At 43.0% G+C, this 10,270-nt stretch overlaps 1 non-coding gene across 1 annotated transcript; it reads right to left on the reverse strand.

The window, feature by feature from the left end:
* Positions 1-3,953: 3,953 nt before the first annotated feature.
* Positions 3,954-4,091, reverse strand: LOC119926146. The gene has a single exon (XR_005450050.1). It is a non-coding gene; the product is annotated as a small nucleolar RNA SNORA7 (small nucleolar RNA).
* Between the last annotated feature and the right edge of the window lie 6,179 nt (positions 4,092-10,270).

A 10,270-nucleotide genomic window follows, 5' to 3' on the forward strand; every position in this document is an offset into this window, starting at 1 on the left:
TCCAGTTTCCTTTGGCGTCAAAATCCATTTTATTGAGTAGTGTCATTATAAAGATGTTTTCTAAATTGCCAAAACTGACAAACTGCAAAAATGCAACTTCACAGAGTCAATTAATGGTGTTAGAAACTGGCAGTGGTTTCAGACGGTGGTTTTTGGGAGGCAGTTAAGCATTTCCTGCCCATCTTCTTCCCTCACAACAAGCATCCCGTTTGTTGCATATGGATGCATCTGTCTTTTTCTCTATGAAATATTAAAATGCAAACAAGCCTCATTTTTTTTTTAAGAAAAGGACAAGTCGAAACTTCCCTATGAAATATCCCTGCCTTCTGTGAAGGGGTTAGTTGCTAAGTGAGGGATGGAGTAAGTGGGCAAAGAGATCCAGTCATGTCCTTCTGTGAATTGGTGAGCATTCATTACCGCCATCTCTATTGGTAATGGTCATTCATTCATTCAGTAGCGTTTATTGAGCACTTAATTTGCGTGGAGCACCACACTAAATGTTTGGGAGAGTACAATATAACAATAAACAGACATATTCTCTCCCCGCAATGTGCTTACAGTCTAGAAGAGTTTACCCTAACTACTCACTGAAAGCTCCTGGAGAGCAGAGGCCATGTATAATGTGAATCATTTATGCCTTCACGGTGTCCAGTGGAAAAGAAATCAACATCCAGTAGCCAACCCAACAAAGAGTCAGCATAGGAGAAATCCCAGGACATAGAAATCAAGAAACAGAGGTCCAAAAGCTCCACCAAGATATGTTATTGAACCAAGGATCTCTAGACTATAAGCTTGTTATAGGCAGGGAATGTGTCTGCTACTTCTGTTGTAGTGTACTCTCCCAAATGCTTAGTACTTTGCTCTGCACATAGCAAGTGCTCAATACGTACCATTGGTTGAGTCAAGATAGGCCTAGGGAACAGGTTAGGATTAGGGATAGCATTTTTGCTTTTTGTGTTCTACTTTGACACTTCTAATGTCAATCAGTCATTCAATCACTGGTATTTATTGAGCACTTACTTTGGGCAGAGCACTATTCTAAGCGCTTGGGAGAGTACAATGCAACAAAGTTGGTAGACTTGTTCCCTGCTCACAAGGAGCGTACAGTATTAGATGTCAGAATCTGTTGATCCGTGAACACCCAGCTTTAACAATCAGAAAAGAGAATGTGGTAGGATATCTATTCAGTAATATCAATTTTTTCAGGGACATCAACTTGTTTTAATTTTTGACCTTTCTTTTTTCCCTTGCAGTTCCTAATTCAATCACTAATGCAATTTGTAGCTAGTCCTTCTAAAACATCAGGGGTTGAGCAGCCAGAGAAAAACCTTGAATGTTCCAGCTGGCATCTGAAAAGAATGTCTCTAATGAACTCACCTTGTGTTTAATACTCAAAACTTCAACATGAGCCTTAAAGAGAGAGCCTCTTCCTCCTGGGATTTGTCAGGTCTCCAATATAGAGTTTTCCCATCCTCTACACTCCAGGACTCTCTTGGTCAGTCCATGAAGAATCACAAAATCCTCAAACTGGATTAGATACTCACCCCACCCTCAGCCCCACAGCACTTATCAATCATTCATTTATTGAGCACTTACTGTGTGCAGAGCACTGTACTAAGTGTTTGGGAGAATACAATAGATCAGAATTAGCAGACATGTTCCTTGCCTGTAATAAGCTTATGGTCTAGAAATGGAGACAGACATTAAAATAAATTACAGATATATACATAAATGCTTTGGGGCTGAGGGAGCGGTGAATAAAAGGTACAAATCCAAGTTCAAGGGTGATGCAGAAGGGAAAGGGAGTAGGGAAAATGATGGTTTAGTCAGGAAAGGCCTCTTGGAGGAGTTGTGATGGTATATACATATCCATATACTCTACCATTTCCTGTATCTGCAGCTTGTTTTTATCCTGGCTCTGCCACTTGTCAGCTGTGTGACTTTGGGCAAGTCACTTCACTTCTCTGGGCCTCAGTTACCTCATCTGTAAAATGGGGATGAAGACTGTGAGCCCCCTGTGGGACAAACTGATCACCTTGTATACCCCCAGCGCTTAGAACAGTGCCTTGCACATAGTAAGCGCTTAATAAATGCCATTATTATTATTATTATTATCTTTGTCTCCCTGCTCTAGACAGTAAGCTCATTGTGGGCAGGGAATGAGTATACCAATTCTGTTGTATTGTACTCTGTCATGCATTCTGTACATTGCTCTGCACACAGTATGTACTCCATTGATACCATTCTTTGATTGATTGATTGGTTAGAATGAACCTTGAGATAAACTGGCCCAGGACCCTGTTTCCAGGAAAGTCTAAATCTCCTCCATCCAGTCCAGGTGTTTCCCAGTCCCATTTTTATAAACCAAGAGATCCCAACCCACCCTGAGATTGTCTTATTTTAAGGTTTAATCGTCTTTATAAGCACGGCATTTTTCTTTATGTCTAACCAGACTCACCCTTGCTGCAGTTCAAGTACTCCATTCGACCCTGCGTGAAGGAAAGAAACACGAAGGAGGGGCCAGGGAATCTTGGGAATGTTTGCTTTCTTTACCATTAGAAGTCTGCGTCCCTGGAATGTGCCTGAGGTTCCAGCTGTGGGGTTGTTGAGATCTTTGTTTATTTGCTTTAAAAAGATCCTATCTAAATTCCCTCTTAGGGAAAATACTTTCCAGCAAATAGTCTCTTAAAGCATCTGGGAAATAGAGGAATGCACCTTTGAAATCATACGTTCTTAAAATAACAATTCAGAGGGTAACCTGAAAGGTCTACATTAATCACAAAGCTGCAACATTATGAATTGGCTAATTGTGAAAGCTTCATTGAATCCTGAATTTCGAGAGCTATGGTAATGAACTGCCAATGAGCCATTAGCCAGACTGGAACCATATGGAAGGAGACAGGATGCCAGCCCATCCCAGCCACACTGTGGGCCTTTTTTAATTTAATGACTCTCATTCAGGAACCTTCTCATTGCTCTGGTGTTGCAGGCCCTGCACAATAGAAGAATGATTGCCTTACTATAGGCCACCTGACCATGCTTTGAGACTATTGTATATCAGCTCCTCTAACAAGAATGTTCTTCTGATTCTTTTAGAGAGGGGGTTCATCTATCAAAGGAAGACACCTCTTCAAGCATCAAGCCTGTCATTTCAACTCGTAATATTTATGAGTTGGAATGAACAGCCTATAAAAAAGAGGCGGCTTCAAGAGAACAACTTGCTTTCTTTAATTCGCAAATCCTTCTGGAAAGGATTTTCCTCCTAAAGTTCCAGTGACTCTTTGTACTCTGAGGGAAGCAGTGTGGCCTGCTAGATAGAGGATGGGCCTGGGAGTCAGAAGGACCTGGGTTCTCATTCCAGTTCCTCCACTTGACTGCTATGGGACCATGGGCAAGTCACTTCACTTCTCTGGACCTCAGTTACCTCATCTGTATAATGGGGATTAAGACTTGGAGCCCCATATGGGACAGGAACTCTGTCCAACCCAATTTGCTTGTATCCACCCCAGCGCTTAGTACAGTGCCTGACACATTGTAAGCACTTAACAAATACCATAATAATAATTATTATTATTATTATTTCCTAGAGGGGTTCCCAGGTTCCTAATTATGTGGCTGAGAAAGAACACGTCCCTTCTTCATTTCATTCCCTTATCACCACATTTCCCCCCTCCAAATCTAACTCATTTTCAAATGATACAAAGTTAATGGGATTGCAAATAGGCTTGTCTTGTTTTAGGCCATCAAGTCATCTCTGACCCATAGTGACACCATGGACACATCTCTCCCAGAACACCCCACCTCCATCTGCAAACATTCTAGTAGTGTATCTATAGAGTTTTTTTGGTGAAAGTATGGAAGTTGTTTACCATTGCCGCCTTCTGCACAGTGAACTTGAGTCTCTGCCCTCGACTTTCTCCCATGCCGCTGCTGCCTAGCACAGGTGGGTTTTGACTTGTAGCAGATTGTCTTCCACTCACTAATCACTGCCCAAGCTAGGAATGGAATGGGCATGCCTCTGCTTGACTCTCCCTCCCATCGCTGAGACTGGTGAAGTACGAGAAACTCTCCAGGTGCGATCCTGAGAGGGGTGCAAATAGGCTAGCACCTAATCAAACAGTGGTATTTACTGAATGCTTACTCTGTGCAGGACCGTGTACTAAGCACTTAGGAAAGTATAATACATTCAAGCTGGTGGACGCAGTCTTTACCCAAAGGAGCTTTGAGTCTAGAGGGGGAAACAGACATTAAAATAAGTTACCGAAAGGGAAAGTGACTATAAAGGTATGTTTGTAAATACTGTAAAATTATGTACTTAAATTCCCCTCTCTAGATTGTAAGCTCATTGTGCAAAGGGAATGTGTCTACCAACTCTATTGCGTGCTCCCAAGCTCTTAGTACGATGCTCTGCACACAGTAACCATTCAATAAATTCCTTTGATTGACTGATTGATTGCTGTGGGGCTAGGGTGAGTATCAGAGTGTTTAGGGAGAATTTAGCCAAGTTCATAGGCAATGCAGAGAAGAGGGCAGTTAGGGAAATGAGAAGCAGCATTGCCTATTGGAAAGAGCATGGGCCTGGGAGTTAGGAGACCTGGATTTTAATCCCAGCTCCACCACTGACCTGCAGTCACTTAACTTCACTCTACCATAGTTTCCTCATCTGTATAGTTGGGATTAAATACCTGTTCTCCCTCCTTCTTAGACTGTGAGCCCCATATACAACAAGAAACATGTCCAACCTGATAAACCTGTATATAGCTCAGCTCTTAGAACAGTGCTTGATACACAGTAAGAGCTTAGTAAGTAACATTATATATACATATGTTACAAAATGAAGGCTTCTTGGAGGAGATGAGATTTTGAGGACTTCATAATCAGCTTCACAGTCAGATGCCAGACATTCTGCTGGAACCATTTTATATCTCATTTCTCTACCCGGAACTTCAGGATTCAAAATTGTGAGGCTTTTGGGAGTCATTCTGGTTGGTAGCATTAAGAGAGGCAACGAGAGAGGAAAGAGAGGTTCAATCCAGAGGTGCTTTCTGTCGTACCTTTACCCCTCTGGTTAGAAAGAAATAAAACAAAACAAAAAAAAAAACCCTGCTTACACTCTAAAAGGATAGACAGACGTTAAATCAAATAGGAAGACAAGAGCATGAACAATGCAGTAATGTAACGTAGCTAGTCTCTTAGTATCGGAGCTTTGCCGTGGACCCCCGGCCCACACCATCCCCCTGGCCTGGAATGCCCTCCCTCTGCACATCCGCCAAGCTAGCTCTCTTCCTCCCTTCAAGGCCCTACTGAGAGCTCACCTCCTCCAGGAGGCCTTCCCAGACTGAGCCCTCTCTTTCCTCTCCCCCTCCTCCCCCCCCCCATCGCCCCCTCCTTACCTCCTTCCCCTCCCCACAGCATATATATATATATATATATGTTTGTAAGTATTTATTACTCTATTTATTTTATTTGTACATATTTATTCTAATTATTTTATTTTGTTAATATGTTTTGTTTTGTTTTCTGTCTCCTGCTTCTAGACTGTGAGCCCACTGTTGGGCAGGGACCGTCTCTATATTTGCCAACTTGTACTTCCCAAGCACTTAGTACAGTGCTCTGCACACAGTAAGTGCTCAATAAATACGATTGAATGAGTGAATGAATGCTTTCCTGAACACAGACTCTCTGGGAAGGACATGTGAGGAGAATAAGAGACAGTACACTACCCAAACAGCAGATTAATGAAAAGCTGAAATTGGGAAGCTAAAGGCAAGGAAGGCAGAGGAAGAGTTTTAAGGTCCAGGTAAAGCAAAGGCTACCCCTCTCAGGCACACACCTGGAGAGGTTCCAGTATTCTACTAGTTTTGACTATGGGAGGGGGAGTCAAGCAGAAGCATACCCATTCATTCCTAGCTTGGGTAGTGGCTAATGAGTGGAAACTAGCACTTGCTCCCTTCAAAGCCCTACTGAAAGCTCATCTCCTCCAGAAGTCTTCCCAGATTAAGCCCCCCTTTTCCTCTGCTCCTCCCTCCTCCTCCCCTCCCCTTTGCGCCGATTCACTCTGTCTGCTCTAACCCCCTCCCTGCCCCACAGCATTTGTGTATATATGTACATATTTATTATTCTATTTATTCTATTAATGATGTGTGTGTGTGTGTGTATATATATATATATATATAAAATTCTATTTATACTGATGCTATGCCAGTTCACTTGTTTTGATGTCTCTCTCCCTCTTCTAGACTGTGAGCCCATTGTTGGGTAGGGATTGTCTCTACTTGTTGCTGAACTGTACTTTCCAAGCTCTTAGTACAGTGCTCTGCACACAGTAAGTGTTCAGTAAATACAATTGATTGAATGAATGAATGAATGAATGAACCATTTTCCAGATGAGGGAACCGAGGCACAGAGAAGTGAAGTGAATGAAAGCAAATTGCTACAAGACAAAACTTGCCTGTTCTGGGCAGCAGCGGTTTGGGAGAGAGTTGAGGGCTGAGACTCAAGTTTACTGCCCCAAAGGAGGCAATGGTAAACCACTTCCATATTTTTACCAAGAAAACGTTAGGGATACACTACCCAGAACGATTGCAGCTGGGGGTGGAGTGTTCTGAGAGAGACGTGTCCATGGTGTCGCTATGGCTCGGAGACGACTTGAAGGCATAAGACAAGACAAAACAAAGGCTCAGATGATGTTGCAACCCAGCTGAAAACTGAGGGCCAGCTGCTGAGTACAAAACTGCATGGTGAACTGCCATCAGAAAGGGATTGCTTCTCCTTGTTTGGAGAAGCAAGGAGGTTTAAAGAGATAATAACAGCATCAGACACTGCAAATCTTAAGTTCAACAGTACAGTAGTCAATCAATCTATCATTTATCGAGTGCTTACTACATACAAAGGACTGTGCTAACCGTTTGGGAGAGTACAATATAACAGAGTTTGTAGACACATTCCCTGCCCAAATGAGCTTACAGTCTAGAGACAGGAAGAGGGAACCTTTTTTTGTGCCCAATGTGGGCATGACAGCAGCAGCATGGATTAGTGGATAGACCATGGGACCGGGAGTCAGAAGGACCTGCATTCTAATCCCGGCTCCTCCACGTGTCTGCTGTGTAACTTTGAGCAAGTCACTTAACTTCTCTGGGCCTCATTTACCTCATCTGTAAAATGGGGATTACGAGTACGATCCCCATGTGAGATAGGGACTGTGTAAAACCTGATTAACTTGTATCCAGCCCAATGCTTAGCATAGTGCTTGGCACACAGGAAGTGCTTAAAAAGTACCACATTATTATTATTACCTCACATTGATGTTTTCAGCCACACACACGCACACACAAATAGATACCCAAGCAAATGGTACAGTTGGTGCTCAATAAATACTGTAACTACTGCTGCTACTAGATTACTCACAAACAAGAGCCTGTGCATCCAAAGGAAAAAATAATAACAATAATGATGGTGTTTGTTAAGTGCTTACAATGTGCAAAGCACTGTTCTAAGCTCTGAGATACATACAAGGAAATCAGGGTGTCCTATGTAGGGCTCACAGACTTCATCCCCATTTCACAGATGAAGTATCTGAGGCCCAGAGAAGTTAATTGACTTCCCCAAAGTCACACAGCTGACAAGTGGCAGAGCAGGATTAGAACCCATGACCTCTGACTCCCAAGCCTGGGCTCATCAGAAAGCACAGTATTGCATCATCTGTGGGCACTCACGAAACAATTGACTATTGGCCCAAACCTGGCTTCCTCTTACACAGTAGTCAACAGTAGTGGTGGGAGATAGTTACAGATAGAAATGGAGAGATGACAGTTAATATACTGCCATTCCACACCCATGTCCTGCCTCTGGCCTGGAATATCCTCCCTCTTCACATCCAACAGACAATTGCTCCCACCACCTTCAACGTCTTGTCTCCTCCAAGAGGCCTTCCTTGACTAAGCCCTCATTTTCTCTTTCTTCCACACCCTTCTATGTTGTCCTTGCACACACATCTGCACCCTTATTCACCCCTTCCTCAGACACACAGCATTTATGTACTTAGCTGTAATTTATTTATATTAATGTCTATATGCCCCTCTAGACTGTAGGCCCATTGTGGACAGGAAATGTGTAAATCACCTCTGTTATATTGTGCTCTCTGAAGTGCTTAGTTCAGTGCTCTGCCCACAGTAAGCACTCATTAAATTTTATTGACAGATTTATTGAATGATCCCATCAGCTCAAATGAGCACTGCAATAAATGCCACTGAGAGGCTGGTCAGAAATGATGCAAAACATCTTTCATAGGGTTGAATAAAGGGAGGGAAAATAGGGAAGGAAGGTATGAGAAGTACCTGGCATGTCTCTGAGCTCTCGTCCACATCTTGCCTCTGGCTCTCCCGCTTCGTATCCCACAGACACCTCCTCTGCCTACCTTCAGAGCCTTACTGAAGACACATCTCCTCCAAGAAACCTTCCCTGACTAAACCTCCTTTCTACTTCTCCCACTCCCTTCTGCATCTCCCTGACTTACTGCCTTTATTCATCCCCCTCCTCCCAGCCCCACAGCACTTATGTGCATACCTGTAAATTTTATTTATTTATATCAATGTCTATCTCCCCCTCTAGACTGTAAGCTTGTCTGGGCAGGGAATGTGTCTACCAGCTCTGTTAAATTATTGTACTCTCCCAAGTGCTTAGTACAGTGGTCTGCACACAGTGAGTGCTCAGTAAATATGATCGATTAATACAATTGACACTGGTCTGGAGCCCCTTTCTGAGGGACCCAGGAGCCCTAGGTGAATCATCAGGGGGCCCTCCAGTATCTATAATAATTATAGTATATATGGTATTTGATTAGCACTTACTATGTGCCATACACTGTTTTAAGCACTAGAGTGGATACAAGCAAATTGGGTTGGATACAATCCCTGTCCCACATCGGGCTCACCATCTCAATCCCCATTTTACAGATAAGGCAACTGAGGCCCAGAGAAGTAAAGTGACTTGCCCAGAGTCTGCTCAGGCCCTTCCTGCTCTTAGCCTGACCCTGTCCAAACTCAATTCCTTCCATTCTTCCAAATGAACCATGCTCCACAAACAGAATCCTGCAAAGCAACGTCAGTTTTGTCACGAGTACGTACAGCAGCTGTCACTTGAGAAGTAAATGAGACAAGGCCATAGCAAGTTTGGAGGTCAACCTCCAGTGAAATATGAAGGCAGATCTGTACCCAGACATTAGTTCATACAAATAGCTGAAGCAGGCCAAAAATAACAGAAAATTCAACAGATGCTTCCAATTAAAATGTCAGTATCTCTTAAGAAACTCAGGGCATCCCCTGATGTGGGTGCATGAAACCAGAGGGGGCCGGTGTATGGAAATCTATTTGTGTGCTACATCATCCCAGCTGTTATGAAAGGTATTGCAAGTCACAGAGTAGCTGCTTTTCAGGGGAATCTGGATGAAGGGTGAAATCAGTTAATCTTCAGGAAGTGATAAAAAAAACTCCCTATACAATGGTCTTTACTGCCTAACTCAGGCCACATCTTGCAACCATGAAACATCAAAATCATTACGTGTAGGAGGCCTTCCACTAAACTCTGCATAGATCACCCACTTTTATCGGACTGGGTTCATTTTGGGCTATGACACTTTAAAATAAATGTGGAGTGACTTGGGGAGTGTCCAGAGGAGAGCAAACAAAGCCATCAAAAGATTGGAAAATATGAGGAAAAGTTCAAGAAACCGTGGTTGTATACCCGAAAGATGAGAATGCTGAGGGGTGATGGAATCAGTAGGTTCAGATGTAGGAAGGGTTTTCATAAGGAGATTGCTGATTCTGGTTCTCTTTATCCACTGAGGACTGACCAAGAGGGAATGAATTTAAATTCTGACCCAAGCTTTTTTGGCTTTACATTATAGAAAAAGTCTTGACAATCAGGGAGATAAACTCCTATTGAGAGATACTGTAATATCCATGCTGCTTCATTACTTCTGCAACAACTAAGGACTTGGGTACTCAACCTCTTCCATCCCAACAATCAGTTGTATTTATTGAGCACTTATTGTGTGCAGTGCATTGTACTAAGCATTTGAGAGAGTACAACATAACAGACTTGGTAGACACATTCTCTGCCCACGAGGAGCTTACAGTCTTCAGTATATTACACTGAGTCTCCATTGCTTCTCCTTACCTGTAATTTATTTCAGTGTCTTTCTCCCCTGCTAGACTGAGGAAGTCACATGGCCTGGTGGAAACAGCATGGGCCTGGGAGTCAGAGGCCCTGC

Source organism: Tachyglossus aculeatus, chromosome 3, assembly GCF_015852505.1.
Source record: "Tachyglossus aculeatus isolate mTacAcu1 chromosome 3, mTacAcu1.pri, whole genome shotgun sequence".
Taxonomy (NCBI): domain Eukaryota; kingdom Metazoa; phylum Chordata; class Mammalia; order Monotremata; family Tachyglossidae; genus Tachyglossus; species Tachyglossus aculeatus.